Source organism: Phodopus roborovskii, unplaced genomic scaffold, assembly GCF_943737965.1.
Source record: "Phodopus roborovskii unplaced genomic scaffold, PHOROB, whole genome shotgun sequence".
Lineage (NCBI taxonomy): Eukaryota > Metazoa > Chordata > Mammalia > Rodentia > Cricetidae > Phodopus > Phodopus roborovskii.
The window spans coordinates 74,409-93,802 of NW_026126569.1; the positions used below are offsets into that span (position 1 = coordinate 74,409).

Below are 19,394 nucleotides of genomic sequence, written 5' to 3' on the forward strand. Positions count from 1 at the left end.
CGTGGGTCTGCCTGCCCGTCCGCCTGCCTGCCTGCCTGCCTGCCTGCCTACCTACTCTGCCTGTCCGCCTGCCTCATCTGCCTGTAAGGTTTTGGAAGATGAACCCACCCAGGTAAGGTCAGTTGACCTGCTTCATGCTGTGGTTTGGCTATGCTTTCTATCAAAGCAGGTGGCGAAGCCCAGTTTCTCAATGCGACAATTCTAAGAGGTGATGGTTTAGGAGATAATGGTCACTGAGGCTATGTCATAATGAAGAGATCAAAGTACTTCCCAGAGAGGGGGTTAGTTATGGCGAGAACGGGTTATGATGCGCCTAGCACGTCCCAGCAGGCTCCTTCACATATCCCGATTCTTTCTACACATGATCACTCCAGTCTTCTGCTGTTAGCCATGATGCCTCACTGGGAGCCTAGAATATGTTAGGACCATGTTCTTAGACTTCCAAACTGTAAGCCAAAAAGTCTTTTTAAAACTGTTTCCTTTAAAATGTACTTATCTTTATTTTTTTATTTTTCTTAGTGTGTGTAGAGGTTTGAGTATGACTTTTATTGCTTCTTCCTTTCTGCCGGTGTGCATTTGGGGAATTGAACTCGGATCGTCAGTCTTGGCAGCAAGTGTCTTCACCTGCTGAGCTACCTTGTCATACCTGCTTCTCTTCATTACGAACTACACAGTCTTAGGTATTCTGTTATAGCAATAGACTAAGACAGTTCTACAGTTAGGTAACTGACAGAGAGGCTTTTGGGAAATTCTTAATCCTGATACCTTCTACCCCTATCCCTACAAAGAGATGATAAAGACAACCTTCATGATCATGGTCACCTTTATCTGCCCCTTCGGGGTTGAAACTTGTCAAAACATTAGCATCTAAAGTGGCTTCCGAGAAGCAACCCTAGAAGCCCAGGTATCAACAAACAGCCCAGAGGAGCTGCTTTCCAGCCAGACCCCCAAAGCCCTCTGAGCCTGTTGTCCAGGTCTGAGCTTCTTAACTTTCCTCTAGAGGAACCCTGATCTTTTCCACGTGAAACAACACTTGGGCGTATTTCCACATAGGTGTGGCCTGAAAGAGTCTATCTAGACAGCGGCTGGACAGCAGGGCTAGGTGTTTGTGTTGTGAAGGCTCTTAGGTGGTCACACAGATCCCATCCTAGTGCTGAACGTTTCAAATAGGGGTAAATTTTGATGACCAAAATTCTTCCATCTGCCAGAGCCCAATTTCTCTGAGGCACATGGATGTGTATTTCCTAACAGGCTACATGTCTAACTTGGTTCACACACACGTGCACACACACACACACACACGTGCACTCGCACATGCACACATATACATACACACCACACATGTGACACTGGGGAAATACATGTACTGCTCCCCACTCCAGCAGTACGCTCAGCCTCCCTCTGCCATCCTGCCCCTGCTCAGTTCCCTGTCATTCCTCAGTTTACAGATCAAGAATCATAGCCCACTCTGGCCACCTCCTGGCTCCCTGTGCACAGAAACCCCAGTGTAACCCATGCTCTCAGAAAGTCTTTCTCAGGATTTATGGTCAGACAGATCTGTAGGCAACCAATTCCCATATTAGCGCCTGAAAAACTGCACTAGAAGCTTAAATCATCACATGCCCAGTAGAGAGGACTCCTCGATCTTGGCACTTCTGGCGTTTGAGATCAGATAATTCCGAGTGCTAGGCACTGTGGGTGTTTAGGAGCATCCTTGGGCACTACCTACAGGATGTCAGTAACACCTTTGGTTAGAATGATCAACATTTCCTAATATTCCTGAAGGGAGAAAGGGCTGCTGTTAATGGGAGATGGCTCAGTGGGTAAAGTGCTGGTCATCCCTAACACCACACACAAAGCTGGCCACAGTGGTGTGTGTCTGTGGGCCGAGGGTGAGGCAAAGAGACAGGTCCCTGATCAGCCAGTCTAGCCAAATCAGTGAGCTCTGGGTTCAGCGAGAGACCCTGTCTCAAAGAATAAAATGAAGGACAATAGAAGACACCTGAAGCTGACCTCTGACCTCCATAGGTCTGTGCACGTACACATGCACACACACACAGACACGCATGTATGCATATGCGTACACACACACAGTAATGAAGTTTGGGATTTCACACACAGGGCCCTTTGCCGAATGAAGCACTGGTCTCATTCCAGACCAACATGATTCTAGAAAAGGTTGAACATGAGCATGTAGACCATGGAAATAACCCAGTAGTTGTACTCAGAGCATGAAAATGGGAAAAATGGGTGAGATTAACTTTAATAATGTGCTTCTTTAACCCACCAAAAGTATTGTCACTTCAATATGTTATCCAATAATTGTTAACAGAGTCATTTTAAGCCTGTGTGTACCTTCTTCTTTGGACCAGTATATGCCAAGTACTCATTAGCTTCGTGTGACTAGTGGCTGTGTCTTCAGACAGAAGAACAGGGAGAGAAATGGCTTGCTTACAGGGATCTGGCCTGGCTCACCCCTGGCCATCTTTAGATTATGCCTCCACCTCTCAGTAGAGCCAGGCAAGTCTATCCTTTGCTTACTAGTGGCTACCACATTATACTCCTTTCCAACAACCCACAGAGAAGTCTGGATGCCACTGAACACACTGGAAAGTCACCCAAGTGCCTTCAATGTGCTAATGAAATGAGGCATCCCTGAGGAGGTACAGGGATCCCCAGTCCCTCCACCCTCGCACACAGCTGCCTCCTAGGAGCACTCCCATGCCCCACCCATCTCCAAAGACCCATCTTGATCCCCTGTGCTTAGAAGGCAGACTGTCGCCAAGCACTGGCCATCTGAAAAAGTGGCTTCATTTCTTCAAAGACAGCTGTTTTCATCAGATGCAACCTCACTCCTGGCCAAGAAGTTGCTGTCTGGGGGAAATGCTTGTCTCTTTTCCTGTCTAGTGGTTGGGTCTTGAGGCTATTCTGCTGGGACCCATGCTGATGGCTGAGTCCTGAACTAGAGATTACTATCTCTTGTTTTATTGGATTTTTAGTGTCTGCTCTAACCCCGCCCCACCACACCCCACCGCCTTTCCAGCAGTGCATTTCACAGCTCCACCGGTCTGGCATAAAGGTAGGCATGAGACACACTCCACTTCTGCCCCCCCTGCTGGCTGGGGGTAGGGATGGGGGCTGCTCTCAGCGGGCTGGCCTCAGACTTGAACAGAACTCTGCAGAAGCCTGGGTGTTGCTAACCCTGCTAGGGTCATTTCAACTTTTACTGTGAGTGAAAAGCCAAGTTTTCCCCCAGTTGTCACCTGTTTACCTATAACGGCAGAGGGGTTGTAAAACATAAAACCGTAGGCTGGAGGTGCTCACCACCTACACACTTAAAATAGCTACTGCCCTGTGCTGTCTCAGGTCTGATCCCCCCATAGCCCCCACCCCACCCCCAATCTCACCAGAACTGCAGGCACATAGGCTCACGGCAGCCACTCACTGTACAGGTGTCACAGCCCGGATACCTTCCCCACCTGTAACCTGGCAGGACAGCTCCTTCAGTGTCCCAGCATTTGCCAGGGGATACACGCTGTGTGCCTAGAAATCCGCAGGAATTTGTACTTACCCCTCCTGGCCTGTCTGATCTTTGGGCTCAGCATGCTGCAGCCGCCTGGCCACAATTGCTGGGCCGATCATGCTGCCATCCGCTTTGCTTTTCTCTTCTTGGCAAGTGGCCCTTCATGCCTAGCTCTTTGGAGCCCCCGGGGCCACTGGCGTCACCCCCTCGGCTCCCTCTCCTGGCTCCAGCTTGCCTTGGACTACATAAATCCTGATGCATTATTAATCCATTCCAGAATTAATTTCCATCCAAGTGGACCATTAAAGCCACAGCGATGTTTACTGATCAATCACTGGCCAGGGCGGGGCCCGCCAGGCTATCGTGTTCGCTGGGGCTACCCATTCCTGTAGGAGGAGGCGGGGTCTTGGGCTTCAGGGCGGGCAGGTGGGTGGGGCCATCTGAATCCCAGTGGAGATTGCAGCTGGCTGGAAGTCCCCAGGTCCTGGAGAGCTGGTGCGCCAGCCAGCCAGCCAGCCACCAAGAAAGTAGAGGACACACATAACACCATTGTTGGCCGGGCTAGCACGTACTGCTAAGTAGAGATCTTCACGCGAGGGAGTGGCGAGAACCCTCCAAACCCAGCTGGAAGGGACAGGCGTCTCAGCTCACTGCTTTCTTGGAAGGAGTAGGTATTCTGGTATTGCTCACATCCTTAGCGACTATACGTGCAGAAAGAGTCCTGCTGGAGGTATCAACCACCTCCTTAGTAAGGGGACAGAAACTAGTGCCTGAGTACATCCTAGCTGTAAACTTGGTTTTTTTCTTTTTTTGCTATGAAGCCAGTTCCTCAAAATACTACAATTCTGACCCCTGCATGGTAGTAGCTCCCTCCTTGAGAGTGCCCTATGAACTTGTTGGATTGTGACCCCCCTCACTTGGTGCTCTTACCCACCGAGCCTAGGATTGGTTCTTTCCAGCTGTTATAATCTTCTTCCTCCTCCAAATGCCTCTTGTCCCTGTTCCCCCATGCAGCCCCTCCACAGCTTTTTATGTGGGTCGTGTCCGCTGAGTCTCAAATATCCCAGTGGCATTTGAGCAGCTACAAGGGAAAGAGGGCTCCTGGGAAAACCTCTGAAGCAGCCCAGAATAGGTGGGAGAGGCTAGTCTGGGGCGGGGGAGGCCAAGAGGGAGGGGCAAGTCTGCCGGGTATGGTAAGCCCCACATCCCAGTGAATGGGGTGGAGGGAGACCACAGAGGGCAGTCTCAGTCAGCTTCAAGCCCATTCTTCTGATCTTAGATTGCTCCCCAGATGGAGGAGTATGTGTCCTGACATGACCGTGACATCCAAGACCTTTCCCAGTCCTTCATGCCTTCCCCTCTGTCCCCTGCCTTGCTGCTGCTGCCCTGTGGTCCTCTGTTCAGGTCGTATGAGGTCCCTGTGTGTCCCCTTTCATATGCAGTCCCTACTCCCACAGCCTGTGCCCGTGCACAAACAGAACCCACCTCTGGAAACCTTCCTCACAGCACTTCAGCTCCACAGATCTTGTCATGATTTTAACGCCCTCTCCAGCCAGTGACACTGTCCTGATCTCACCATTTGGGGGGAGATGCTAAGCAGGAAGTAGTTTGGAAAGAACGACGCCCAAATTCCCAAATATTGTTTATGTTTGTTTTCATTTAAATGGACTTGGTTATAAATGGTTAATGATCATAGTCAATTCTTTTTCAAGGTAAAAAGGGAATTATGGTATAGATATGAATACTTTGTTTTGGAATGGATTTTCATTTATTGATACAATTTAAGGTCAATGTTGTGATATGTATATTTCTCTTCTTGCTTATGTATTGTGTTTATATAGCTCATTTTAAAATGTAACGTATAATTTAGTACAGATTTTACATAGTTACCTATAATAGTCAAAACTTATAGCTAAGTTAGTTAGGTTTTCTAGATATACAGAGATGTATTTGAGATAGATAGGCATTCTTCAAACCTTTCAAAGACCTACAGAATATGGCATTTAAAATGGTTTAGGGTTTTTCTTGACAGTGAGACATAACTGTTCCTGGCAACGCCACCTGGGTCAGAAAGGAAGATGGACATCGAAGAAACACATTATGGAGTTTACTTCCATTATGGCAAGACTAGCCATTTGGACAAGATACTCCTCTTGTCTGGACTGTTTGACTTTGTGCTGTATAAACTGGACATGCAGGACCCACAGAAAATTGACTGCTGTCTCAAGATGGACATTGCTACAGAGTTGCTGCTTCATGGAAGAATCTGCCAGACAGTCTGCAGGATATAGAGAAAAATGACTGATAAACTGCCAATACAAGAAGACAGTTTAAAGTTTCCTGTGTTGCTGAAGAGTCTGCCAGACACACTATGGCCTATGGGCTGAAGATGGAAGATTACACAAGAACTTCGGGTGACTGAAAAGGCAAGATATCTCTGTCATTTCTAGAGCTTATATACTATCCTTCTGTGGTCTTTGAAGGAGTTGAAGACAGTTATAGTTATAGTTTTCCTTAGTATTAAAGATAAGTTACTTTAGACTCACAAAGATGAAATAGATGATGGAATAGTTTCTTAAATGTTGCTAAATGTTAATGGACTAAATACTGTTAACTGTGATTCTTATTTGATAACTGTTGTGTTATATATTTTGCTATGCTAAGGTTAAAACCCTTCTTTTTATTTAGACAGAAAAGAGGAGATGATGGGAGATGTCATTCTGTATATGTTTCTCATACTGGTTAATAATAAAGCACTGTTGGCCAATAGGAAAGGAAGATAGGAGGGACTAGGAGACAAGGAGGAAATAGGAAGTAGGAAGGGAGGAGTCAAGATGGAGAGTCTGAAGAAAGCAGTATGCCGCCGGCTCCCCGGTAAGAGAAATACATAGATCAGCGGAAATGGGTTAATAATTAAGGCAGAGCTAGCCGATAAGAAACAAGTAACAGGGCCAACAGCATTGTATCAAATACAGAGTCTCTGTGTGTTATTCGGGGCTGGCTTGGTGGCAGAACAAGAGCCGGCGGCGGGTAGAAAAACCCATTCTCCTTACACTTTTGTGAGCCCTTGCACACTTTCCTAGGACTGGTCTTCTTGCCCTCCCAGCTGCGAGCCCCAACCCACAAAACACTCTGCAAAGGATGGTGGTGTGCATAGAGGATGGGGAGATGGTCCAGTGGGTAAATTGCTTATTATGCAAGCACAAGAATAAGACTCTGAATCTTAAGAGTCCACATAAATCTTGGGTGGGCATGGCAGCCTGTCTGTGGTCCTGATGCTTGGGAGGTGGAGATAGGGGATCCTGGGAACAAGCTAGAGCAGCCCAGTTGGCAAGCTCTGAGTTCAAGTGAGAGACCCTGCCTCAATATACAAGGTGGAGAGTGATTGAGAAAGATGCCCCATGTCAACCTCTGCTCTCCACTCCCAGGTATACACATGCACTAAACACACACACACACACACACACACACACACACACACACACAGAGTGTATGGACAGATCAGAAACACCACTGCAGGGCCCCTCCTCTCCCCTTTAAGACTAAGTACAATACAGACCAGGCTAGGACAGAGCCCACCCAGGAAGGATGAGAGAATATGGAGCTGGACAAATCACAAGTTGACACCGGGGTCACAGGGCAAGTCCTGTGGCTGGTGACAGCATCTTGAGCAATCCGGAAACCATCTGTGAGTAATGCAGCCTGGCCAGTTTTTCCCCTGAGCCAAAGGCCAGCAAATGCCAGAGCCTTGGTCCAGGGCTACTCACGATTGTTTTGCTTAAGAAACCACCTCCGGGAGCTTTTCCTGTGCAGCTGCTTCCCCAAGGATCTCAAGTCATTGCTCTCATTTGCCTGCTTTTCTGGCCATTAGAGAAGGAGGAACAAATCCACAGGCTCTGGGCTCAGACTCAGATGGCAAGCCTGGAAAGGGCAGGAGCTGATCTAATTGGGATCATGGGATCAGTGGGTGGAGGGCAAAGTGGTTCTGTCATTCTCTTGCCCTGTCCCCTGATTTCATTCCTAGTCCTTCTGATGCGGGATTCACAGGCAGCACCTGGGAAGGGCTGTGGTGCCTCACCACACAGCAGCAGTACATGTTGGAAGCCTCCAGATCCTTCCAGGGCTATGGGTGACAGTGGGGACAGGAAAGGGGCTATGGGATTTATTGGATGTGAAGACTTTGATTGCTTGTATTTGAAGAAACAGTGTTATTCCTCTAGGTGTAAGTTTATCACTAAGAACAGGAAAGGGAATTACTGGTCAGCATGGCAGCAAACACTGATAATACCCCTCTTTAGCTTGTCTCACAGTGCAGCCCTTGTCCCACCTCTACCCCAGCATCGTGATTCCAGTGGCTCTGCTACTCTCCTGCCTCACATCACTTGGCATTTTTAAAGGGCTGCTGAAAGGGAGGCACTGAAAGGTGTGAGGGGGCTGAGAGGAGCAGGACTCTCCAGAACCACCTGTTAAAATGCACTCTGTTGATGGAATATCTGCCCATCGGCAGTCAGCCCAGAGCCAGGATGCTTTCACTATTGTGGCTCTCACCCATGGCTGCACCCTGGAGACTGCCAAGAGTATCTTCGTCCCATGCTGAAGCTCTTCTTAACCAGTGCACATGTACAACCATCCTGGGGCTTGTGAAAATGTGATCTACACACAGTCAGGGCAGGGAACCACTGCCTTAGAAGACAACTCCACACACCTGGGACCAGGGTAACCAAGGTAACCTTGGCCTGCTGCCATCCCAAGGGAGATGTCTTGTTTCAGAGAGGTAGCCATGTCAATCATTCATCCAGCTAGAAAGAACCCTAAGCTCTAATGAGAAACAAACCCATTGCATGTAGAGCTACTGGTGCTATTTCATAATCTGTGTAATGCACCAAAGTATCCAGTAGAGGGGAGAGGGAGGGTTGGACTTGAGCTGGACCAGCAAGCATCGAGAGTGACAGCTGGGAGGGGGAACTTTTCTCTAATTTCACCAAGATGCCACATAGACAGTGGATCCCCGCTTCCCTTTTCCAGAAGCTTCTGGGCTTTAGATAGAAGCATCACTTGCAGAGGTTGATGTGCAAGCAGTTTTGCCCCTGGCTCTCCAGAGCCTGTCCCCAGTCACCAGCACTACCATTCCCTGCTGTGAGCTGGCTGCTACCCTCTCCTTAGCCTGCCACTCAAGGTCATCACTTCTGCCTATCCAGTGGGGTTCCCAGCCAGCCAGCTGGTGTTAATCTGTAAGGAAACTTTCAGTAAGTTTGCAAAGTCAACAGTTTATGATGGGCACCATCAGAAATTGAGCAATTCCTAATCCATCTGAGTCATCCATATGGAAAATACTACATGTTCCCACCGCCATGCAGATCCCTAAAGTTCAGCATTACTATGCTGGAGTATTCACAGTGTGGAAATCAGGCAACACTGTAAGGAGAGCATAGGTATCTCCTTTTCTCTTTTACCTCCCTCTGATCCATGTTGAGGGACCCAGGGACCTTCTACAAGTAGGGAGAAACAGTCCTCCGGCCCATTGACCGGCATGTCTCCTCCCCATCTCTACCGCTTTTCTGTGTGCCCTTGTCAGTGTGTGGGGCCCCTGGTCTGGGTAGAGAATGCCAGGTCTCTACCAGAATTAGCCCTCTGCTTCCTCATGGATGCTCTGCATTGTCAGCCACCTACAGTTAAGTGTGGTTGAGTCGAAGTGATGTGGCTACTCCCAGGCCTGGGATACAGCACTTTGTCTCTTGATACCCAACCAAACTCATTTCCACTTCTGGCTGGTCACCTAGGACAGGGACACTTTGGAAGTCCTATCTAGAAGATAGTAATAGCCAAGCAGTCTGAGTCCTGAATGGCTGTGTGGAGCTGAGCCCTTCTCTGCCAGCCTGGAAGCCCTGTACATGGATGGGAAAAGCCGAAGGAAAGACTATCGTGAGGCTTATTACTTGGCTAGTCCTCTTCGTTACCACAGCTGACTTTCCAGATGATCTACAGTTTCATCTGTACTCTGACTGTGAGATTTTGAAACATCCTCCAGTGCCAGCTCCTTGTTTATCTCCACAGCTGGAGTGAGTCGCCCATACCCGAGGCTCCAGGGACCTTCTACAAGGCCTGTGAGTGTGTGTGTGTGTTTGTGTGTGTGTTACTGTGTGTAAGAGTGGGGAGTAAGTGTGTGTGAGTGTGTGCATGTGTGTATGTGTGTGCGTTAGTGTGCATAAGTGTGTGTGTAGGTGTATGGAGTGTGTAGATGTATGTGTGTGAGAATGTGTGTGAGCGTGTGTACGTGTGCAGGTCATTGGTAAGAGAGTGTAAGCTTCTGCTGACTCCTCTAAATACCAACTTCACATAAATCATTGTGTTGGATTGAAGCACTCTTTCTAGATTTTTAAGTTGCAGAAGTGTGTAGGAGTCTTCAACGGTGAAATTTTGGACCACTCCAGTAGTCTTGCTCTGGTGCTATGGACATGTCCTCCATCTATGTCACCACTGGGAGGATGGGGCTGCAGCATTATCTGCTCCAGAGGGCTGGCCTTCCTTTCTGTCTCCTCTCGCTGGCCCCAATCCTGTCATTACTGGCCTTTAAGTTAGTGTTGTCTATGCATTGATGCTCATGGTATTCACTGTATAGCCAGGCCCCCAGAAAGGGTCCGGAGTCTTGGATTCCCACTATTCTTGCAGGGATCTATTTAGTGTCTTGATATCCAAATCAGGATATAGATGCAGAATCTAAAATCATGCACTAAAAGAAAAAAAATCCCACACATACCAGGCCAGGGCTAGAAGGATAAGCCCAGAGCATGGAGGCTTGCTTACAAAGCCCTAATTATGATGGTTGCTATTCATTATCAGCTTGGAATTATGTAGAAGACATACCTCTGGGCATGCCTGTGATTGTGTTTCCAGAGAGGATAAGTTGAGGGAGGAAGATGGACTCTGACTATCCCATGGGCTGGGGTCCCAGACTGAATGAAAAGGAGGAAACCAGCTGTGTGTTAGCATCTCTCTGTCTGCCACCTGACCCACCCAGATGTAAGCAAGCCACCTCTTATCATTGTGGCTTCTCTGGCACAATGGACTATATCTTCACATTGTAAGTCAAAATAAAATCTTCCTACCTTAAGTTGCCTTTCATTGGGTGCTTTGTCCCAGTGATGGGAAGTAGTGACTAATGCAACTATGACCTGTGTCCTTGTAGGCCCTGTAGCCTTATTCTCCCAGAGAGGAGGCTTAGGTGTATCCATCTGGTTGAGACACAATCGCTTGTCACATGTCAACTTCATCATTATAGTAGCATCTCTGCCTGCTGGGAGCTCCAGGGGAGCTGGGGCCACTGAACAAGCCTGGCTCTGGGCAAAGGAGATCAGACTTGTGTTCCATGGCCTTGTGTTGTCATTACCCAGGGCTTCCCTCAAGAAAGACCTGGCCTTGGTTGATACCATTTTTGCGTGGTCACTGGCTAGGAGCCTCCCAAGAAGAGAAAAGCGTGCCCTGGCTGGATACGGTGGTTTGAGTGAGAATGGCCCTTGTAGGCTCATGTGTTTGAATACTGGGTCTCAGTTTATGGAACTATTTGGGAAGGATTGGTAGATGTGGCCTTGTTGGGGGAGTTTGTGTCACTGTTGGGTGGTGGGGGCAGGGCTTGGAGGTTTCAAATCCAGTGTCATTCCTGGAGCTCTCTCTGCCTTCTATTGAGTATAAGGATGGAAGCTCCCAGCGACTGCTCCAGCACCATGCCTGCCTGCCGTCTGCCAGGCTTTCCACAATCATGACCACAGACTCGCTGTCTGAAGCTGCAAGTCCCCAATAACTCTTTCTTCTATTTGCCTTGGGTCATGGCGTTTCTTCACAGCAGCTGAAAGGTAACTCAATTTCTGATGCTTACCCCAAGAGAGAAAATAGCTAGTGGCAGTTAGTTCCCACCCCCTCCTGCCCCTCAGCGAGTTCTTTCTTGAAGGGTGTCCTGTCCATACATGACCTCTACAAAGCAGAGCTCATGTGTGTCACTTTTAAATCTCTTTAAATGTCAAGCCTGGGGAAAATACTGCTCATTTAAGAGCTTCTGTCTGTCCTGGGCAAGTGCCTAGGACTCAGCTGCACTGGGTGCTTTTCAGATTAAGAATGAAGTAAGTCATTCAGCTGCAAATCCTTTTGGTGCAGTTCTCCAATAGGAAGTTTAATTCAGGGAACATGAGCCTGGGCCCCCGAGGGAGGTGGAGAGGGAGTGGCTGGTTTTGTAGGTACCTATGGCTGGCCTGCACTATTGGTCAAGCAGAGTCCTCAGCTTCTGTCAGTCTGGGCTGGAGAGAAAGAGGGACACATGGTCTCTCCAGCACGACAAGCTGTTCCTGGTTGTGGGTCAGGGATGCTGGAGTGTTCAAGTAGTTGTCATCATTCCTGAAGCAGGGTGTGGCAGAGATTGGGGAGGGCTGCCGACTAGATGTGCTGCCCATATGCTAAGTGTAGCCCCTGATTTCACAGGGGTTCTGTGACAGTCTGAATGACATCTCCTCCCTGGAATCAAAGGTTTCAAAGGGAGGTCAAAGGTCATGTTTGAAGAATAAAGATTCCTTGTTTTGGTCAGTTTTGCTTTGTTGATTAGCAAGCCTGGTCCCTATTGAAAACACCGGCTTGAAGAAGAGAGGGAGGGCCCTGAGCAGAGGGCAAGAGTGGACTGTCTTAGTGTCCCCTCTGTGTTCTCTTCCCTCCTACAGCCCCCTAACTCCCTACTCAGACCTTCCAAGAGGGAGTCCCTCACCTGGGCACCTCTCTGCCTGCTCCCGTTTGTCTCCAAGCCTTTTGTGTTTGCAGTTCATTCCTTGCTGGTTCCCTTCTCCAAGACAGCCCAGCCTTTTTCTCTCCTGGTTAGAACTCGGTTGCTTGCTGGGCAGTATCCAGCCCACCGCTGACTTGCAGAAACATCCAGAGGCCAGTAGGCAGTCAGACGCTGCCCAGCTAACTTGGACAGAGTCAACTTTATAGCCTGCAGCAGGGGCGATGTTCTGCAGAGACAACAGCACCCTGAAACATGGGGAGGTGTCCTACAGCAGGGTCCTGGCTCCTCTGCCGGCCTGTGCTGCTAACATGTGACTCTCTACAGCCACTGCCGCTTCTGTTCATTTTCCAAGCCTGCTTCAAGTCCCAAGGAGTCTTGTAAATGTCCAATAAATTCCCTTCTTGCCTTTAGCTCCTTTGGTTGCCTTTTCATTGGAAATGAAGCCTACGTCATACCCTTCAGCCCAAGCTTGCCTGTTCCTCATCTCTCTGACCAACACAGACACACAGTCTCCCCCTTGTCCATTCTTAGCTGAAGTCATTTCCTTCCCTATTTCCCTAGATGTGCTATGAACTTCATCTCAGCCTGGAAGCCATAAGCCGTCTTTCCAGACCCGGCCCCTCTAGCCCTTCATACTGTTTCCTCAGGGGACTCTTGTTGGTCAGCATCAACTGTGACTTCCATTCATCTAAGGGATGCCTCTGGGTGAGGTCTTCCTACAAGCTACTTTCCTTCCAAACTTTACCCTAATCTGTTTCAAAACCTAACTGGGGCTTAGCTATCAGCCTTGCATCTCTGCCAGGATCAAGTGTTTGCATACTGCTTTCCTTCAGCTGTTTCCCAGGGACTCTTCAGCTTCCTGGCCATCAGCCAGTATTCTCCAAAGCATAGTTTGTACTCAACAGCACTAGATAGTCTGTGACCACTACATTACCACTGACATGTGACTAAATGGTTTTACTGTAGGCCATTGATGAACATCTAGCTAATGAATTCTATGAGCACCCATTTTGCTCACAAAACACACAGCATAATCTTCTGGTAAGTTCATAGCTTTGGCTTTGAACTCAAGCCCAGCACAGTTATGCACGGTTTTCCACCCATTGCCCCAACTGCTCCTATTTCCTGATCATTAGCGGAGCAAGTGAGGCAACTTCAGCCAAATGTGTGGTTCTTGCTAGGAATTAGAACCAAACCAGCCTCTTGGAGTCACACCTGTGGGGTCAGGTCTTGACCGCAGAGGGATATTATGTGGAGATGTTGACTAGAGACTTGGATATAAGAATGTCATTCAGAGGAGAGTTTGGCTGTGACAGATCACCGAGAAGAACGTGAGAAGTAAAAGAAGCCAAAACCAAACTCGGAGAACTCCAGCACCTACACATTGTTAGAAGGGAAGAGGGATGTTTGGTTAAGAGCTCTCTAACAACACAGGCAGAGATGGTGGAGGAAACCCAGGCAGGAGGGGCTGGGGGTCAAAAGAGCTAAACCAAAGGGAGTTTACATGGGTTGGCGGTCCGTGTGGTGAGCCTAGGAAAGGGCAGGCAGGGGGAGAGGACAGCATGCAGATGACCCGGCCCATGACACTGTGTGGCTGTGTATGACCCAACAGTAGATTCCCTGTATGAGCGAAGGAGGAGGCTAGAATTCACAATTACCAGGAAATTCCAATTGTGAGACTTCCTACTCCTTACAAACCAAGACAAGACACAAAGATTTCCAACTAAAATTATGAGTAGAATATACAAAATGCATGTTTAAAAATGAGGGGAGAGTAAGATGAAACTACATGATCTACATGTAGAAGCATCATTTTCTACAACGGGTACACCTCAGTTTAAAAAAAGAGAAAGAGTCAATCGATGGCTGGGAAAGAAATGACAGAGGGATTTAAAAAGTCTCCGCCACTTACACCAGCAACAATTACAACAACAAAGCTGTCAAGAGCTGGCAAGACATTTTAGAACTTTAAAAAATTAATGAGGATTGGCAATTCTTAATTGCTGGGAGGGAAGAGCCATTTATCTTAAGAAATTGAAGACGCCTCTGCTAGGTCTATCCTGCATCAGTGGAAGATCACACATCCAACAACATTTGGGCACCACAAACTGGCCTTGATGAGGCAGAAAACATGAAGATGGGTGAGAGGGGAATGTTGGGTAGGCATGGGAAGAACTGGGGGCAGAGGGTGAGTAACTATGATCAAAACTTGTATGAAATCCTCAAAGAACTAATAAAATATATATAATTAAAAAATTAACCTAAGCTTGCACGTACTGGAGAAACCCTTAAATCCTTAATCAGAATCCTGCACTAGAGGTCAGTAGGAACACTTTTGTGACCCTTGACCCACCACACTCAATTCCCCCATTCCACTCCTCTAGGTCAGCAGAAATCTTACAGAAATCGCACCCTCCATGCCAGCATCGTCACTATAGGGAATGAAAACTCTGGCCTTGATCTCACTAACCCAAAACTCTCCAGCAGCAGGGAGTGGGGGTGAGGGGGGTGGGGGAGGTGGGCGGAGGTGACGGGGGGTGAGGGGGCTTCTGTCAGAGGCAAATGTTTTGGTCACTGGGCAGTAGATAACAGGGGCAAAAATTAGCCTAACATAAAGGCTTGGAGATGAGATGTTTTGGAGAGAAAGAATTGAGACAAAATCTAACATATGGTTGTGCCTTGTTTTCACCAAAGTACCCAATAGCAACAACTTAAGGGAAGAAAGGTTTATTATGGCTCCCAGTTTCACAGTGACCTCAGCCTGTAGTGGGGAAGGCACGGCAGCGGCAGCAGGGCATGAGGCTGTGGATAACATAAAGGCGACCCAGAGGCAGATACCACAGATGGAACCCGGGTATAATTTCACCTACTGCCAGATTCTACCGCCAAAGCCATAATGGCCTTCAGGCAAGTGCTGTGAGCTGGGGAGATCAAAACAAGCCTGTGGAGGATACCTCTGCTCTGAATCATGGCAGCAGATGCAAGGGGGCCCTGAGCTGTTGCCTCCCTGTGGTCTTCAGGCTCTTCTCAGCATGAGGTTAAGAGTGAGGCGGGCTGTGAGCAGAGGGGGCTGAGTGTGGAAGACACGTGCAAGACTCCACAGAGACTAGGAGGTTTTCCATGCAGTATTTAAATCTCTGTTCATTACCAATTAGCCTTTGAGATGATGGGAAAAACTTCAACAGCCACACATGACAAGAAATATGCAGTTAACCAAATTAGTTCAGAAAAGCTACTGAAACCGACACGCAGGAGCGATATAATGAGCAGCACTCACAATCCCAGGAAGGAAAGGAAAATCAGGTTGCCGAGTTGCCACAGGGGATTGCGGTTGGTGGGTGGTGATTACAGCACAGCACAGGTGGCGTCTTGCTGTGGATGTGGTTGGCAACACCAGAACAGACCTTGTCAGAATGTGTGGGCAGGGGATGGCTCTCTAATGTGTTCCTCAGACTTAGTTCACTGCCTCTGTGAGGAAGTCAGCATCCCACTCTCTGCCACTGGGTTTCATCTTTCCAACCCAGGCTGCAGTTCCTGTCCCAGCGTGGCTCTCACACAGGCAAGGTGACTCCACTAGGAGTAGGGAAGAGGGTGGGCAAAAGGGTGGGAATGGCTTAGGCAAGAGATGATCAGAAGCCCATCTACAGCAAGATGGGGTGATGGGGATAGAGTTCATGGTAGAGCACTCGGTAGCAAGCCCAGGCTCTGGGGTCCCTGGGTGCCTTAGGGACACAGAAGAGGCCAGACACTTGAAGCCTGGAAGCTGAAAAGCCACCAGACCATCCATGCCTCCCCAAATTTGGCCAGAAACGCCAGTCCCCTTTTTATATATTTTTATTTTATTAAAATTTTAAGTGAAAAGCAGATAAAGATTTATTCCACATGGCCCACATTGAGAAAAGGGAAAAAATAAAGAGGCTTCAAGTACTATGTTGAACAGGAGACAATGGACACCCTTCTTGTTCCTGATTTTAATAAGGGAGGCCAAAGACCGGCTCCATTTTGGAGTGCTGATATGTGGTTCAAATTTCAGGAGAGGGCAAGAGCTAACCTCATCTTTAAAAGAGCAAAAGCCTTTGGTCCTGGAGTGGCCCCCTGATCCAGGAACCTCCAGCTAGATGGCACTGTCTGATCACCTCTGGGGACTGTCTGGGTCCTGTTCATTCCCGGGCAATTAGGCTGACATTTCCCTTCTGTACTTAGCCAGCTTTGGTGGATGCTCTGATGTCCTTCAGGGTGGGGCTGTGGCTCTCCCAGTCAGCTAGCAAGGACACAAAGACCTGGGGCTGTTGGATGGCAATGAGAGGGAGGGTTTTTAACTTTCCAGTTAGGAAGATCTCTTAGGAAAAGATGTTGTTCCTTGTACAGCTGTGTTTCCAACAACCGTATCTATCAATTAAGTGAACAATTACATCACAACAGGTGAACTTCAAGAGAGCCTGAACTGAGGTCAGAGGTCAGAGGAGTGGCTCTGGAGAGGTGTATACTTTCCACCAATTACAGCACGTGGATTAAACAGGCCAGGTACAAGTGGGTCCAAGCTCTACGGACCTCTCTCCATTCACAATACTTAGAAGTAAGGGAGTGGCCTGGATGCTGAAGAAACCTGGACCACAAACCAAGCTCCTGGCTACCAGAAGTCCTTACCCTGTCACCAGGGTGGGTTTGGGCTTCACATAGCCACTGGCCCAGTGTCCACAGGCACTTAGCCCTGAAGAGGAAGCCAACACAGCGAGTCCCTGGGACTCATTTTCTCTCACACTGTTCAGAGGAAGTCAAACTGAGCACAAAACACCACTTCTGAAACTATTAGTGGATCGGGTGCTTTTTTTTTTTCTTTCTCCACTCGAAACAGGATTGTTTTAGTGTTGGGCCATGTGAGTAGCTCTCAGTTACTCATCTTGAGTCACTCCTGACCCGCAATACCAGCTGGGTCACTGTTGTGCATGGCTGGACCCTGTCCACATCCCTGTTCCTTCTTTAGCACAGGGATTTGAATACCATCTGGCAGGGGCGTGAGGACCAAAGGCAAGGAGCATGGCCACCATTTATTTCTCAGGCAATGACTACTCTAGTGGGGGTGACTCAAGATGAGTCTGCTTAATCCTCAGCATGGTGCCCTCGGGAAGCTCCTGCACGGGACGAGTGAGAGGCATTTCTTTTGCTTTTCAAAGTCTCCCAAGTCCTTAACATTTTTATTGTTTATTATTATTACTGTGTGTGACTGTGTGGGGGTGGGGTGGGGTGGTTGATGCACAATTTCACAGCCCGTGGAAGTCAGAGAACAACTTTGTGCAGTTGGTTCTCTCCACTCACCTATATTTGGGCTTTGGGGACCTAATTAAGTCATCAGGATTGTGGGTAGCCTGGCACCCAAGTCTCTATTAATGCAGCAATTCTGGGAGAATGGGGTTAGGTTGCCAGATGAATCAACTAGTGGAGGGGGTGGGGCTGGAGATGGAGTTTAACCGCCAATGATGAGCAGTTTGATCTGGTCAGTCACCCCTATGTTTGCCATTAAGTCCCTCAATGAGGGCCTTCAAGGAGCTTCAAGGAGCTTTAGGGTTGCTGAAACACGGAGGTTCTGGGTATATGGCACATCCCGAGGGGGCGTGGCAGCTCTTGCCTCTCCCTCAGCCCTTGCTCTATTGTTTCTTCCATCAGGTTGTCCAGAGTAGTATCTCTTATGGTAACTCAGCACACTCTTGAGTTTTGTGAGTTACCCTAGCGAATGCTGAGGAGAACAGCGGGAACCTTGAATGAGGAGCTGAGAGGACAGATGGAGGGTAACATAGGCGCCTGTTTGTGACGGGCTCTGAAGTCGAGGCACTTTTTTGAGTGTAAGTCTATGGTCTATAGACCCACAGGCTGTGTGCTTGCTCTGGGTAGTTCATGATAAGAAGTGAACCGAATCGTTGGATACCTTGTTGAAATTGAAGGGTCTGAGAGAGCAAGACAGATGTCCAGAGACAGATGTCATCCTTCAAAGAAGCCAGCTCTTGAGGATTGGGCCAGTGACCACAACAGGGTTTGGAGTAAGCAGGTGTTATGTGTGGAGCAGGAACACAGGACTGTGTAGAGCTGGGCACAGAGGAGTGGTGGTGGCTTCTGCCACAGCAGCTCCATCCTCTTCAGAGATTTAATTCTGGATTTCAGTGTCCTCCTGACAGGACAAAGGGCATGTGGAAACCTCTGATCATTGATCATTGTGGGCACACGCTAGCATGAGCCGTGGGTGAGGCAGGGGCCATTATTCCTGTCTACAGCTTGAATGGCTGAGGAGGCTCGAGGGCATCATTCAGGGCACAGGTTTCACTGATTAGCAGGTTGTAGGGCTGGGCGCAAGGTTGGCTCAGCCTGGAAGAGGGGCCCCTTGTCCTCTACAAAAGTCACTCCTGCGGGTGAGTTACATGGAGGGTCAGCCTTAGGGAAAGGGTGGACACAGAGGAAGGCCCAGTGGCTGCAGCTGGCCATAGATCTTCCTCTTCCTTGAAATGGGAAACCTGATTATTCTTGAGGATCCTGGGGACAGCAGGTCCTAGTTATCCTTAGGCCCAATATATCCCTGCTCTCTAACTCTGCAAACAATGTGGCCAGAAGTGCATTGTGCCTGGAGTGGTAGTGCCTGCCCCTAACAAATGTCACAGTTGTTAGTAGTTAGCATTTGCTAAGCACATGCATTACACATGTAACAAACTGCCTTGACACTTCATGTTGTAGAGGAAAATAGGGTCCTAGGAGGATGCATAATGTACGAAAAGTCATCGTCTAGGAGGTGGCCAAGCTGGCATCTCAAACTCAGCCTGTCAGTTTAAGCAATTCTAGGTGGCTCCTGTCTGTCTCCACTAGGAAGACGAGGCCTCTAGCTCCGTAGTGCTGGTCTAGTTCTATGGGGAAACATTCTCCCCTAGGAATTTCTTACTTAAGGATCACCCTCAACATTGATGGCTGGTCTTACTGGGGCTGTAGAGCCCTGCACTTACTTCTCCAACACAGGACAGCCATAACAAGCTTATCTGGCCACAGAGCTACAAGTGGTCAACCGAGGCTGCTATGTGCCTGTGTTCACATCCAGCTGTGCCCAGCCCCCTCCTGTGTTCATCTCAG

The 19,394-nt window shown here is 48.5% G+C and overlaps 1 protein-coding gene across 1 annotated transcript in view; it reads right to left on the minus strand.

Annotated features, from left to right (window-relative positions):
• LOC127235461 (rho GTPase-activating protein 22-like) overlaps positions 1 to 3,865 on the minus strand; it is a 50,474-nt gene extending 46,609 nt beyond the window's left edge. Inside the window, exon 1 of the mRNA XM_051202765.1 lies at positions 3,572 to 3,865. The gene's annotated coding sequence lies outside the window, so the exon portion shown is untranslated. The remainder of the gene's footprint in view (positions 1 to 3,571) is intronic.
• Positions 3,866 to 19,394: the final 15,529 nt, after the last annotated feature.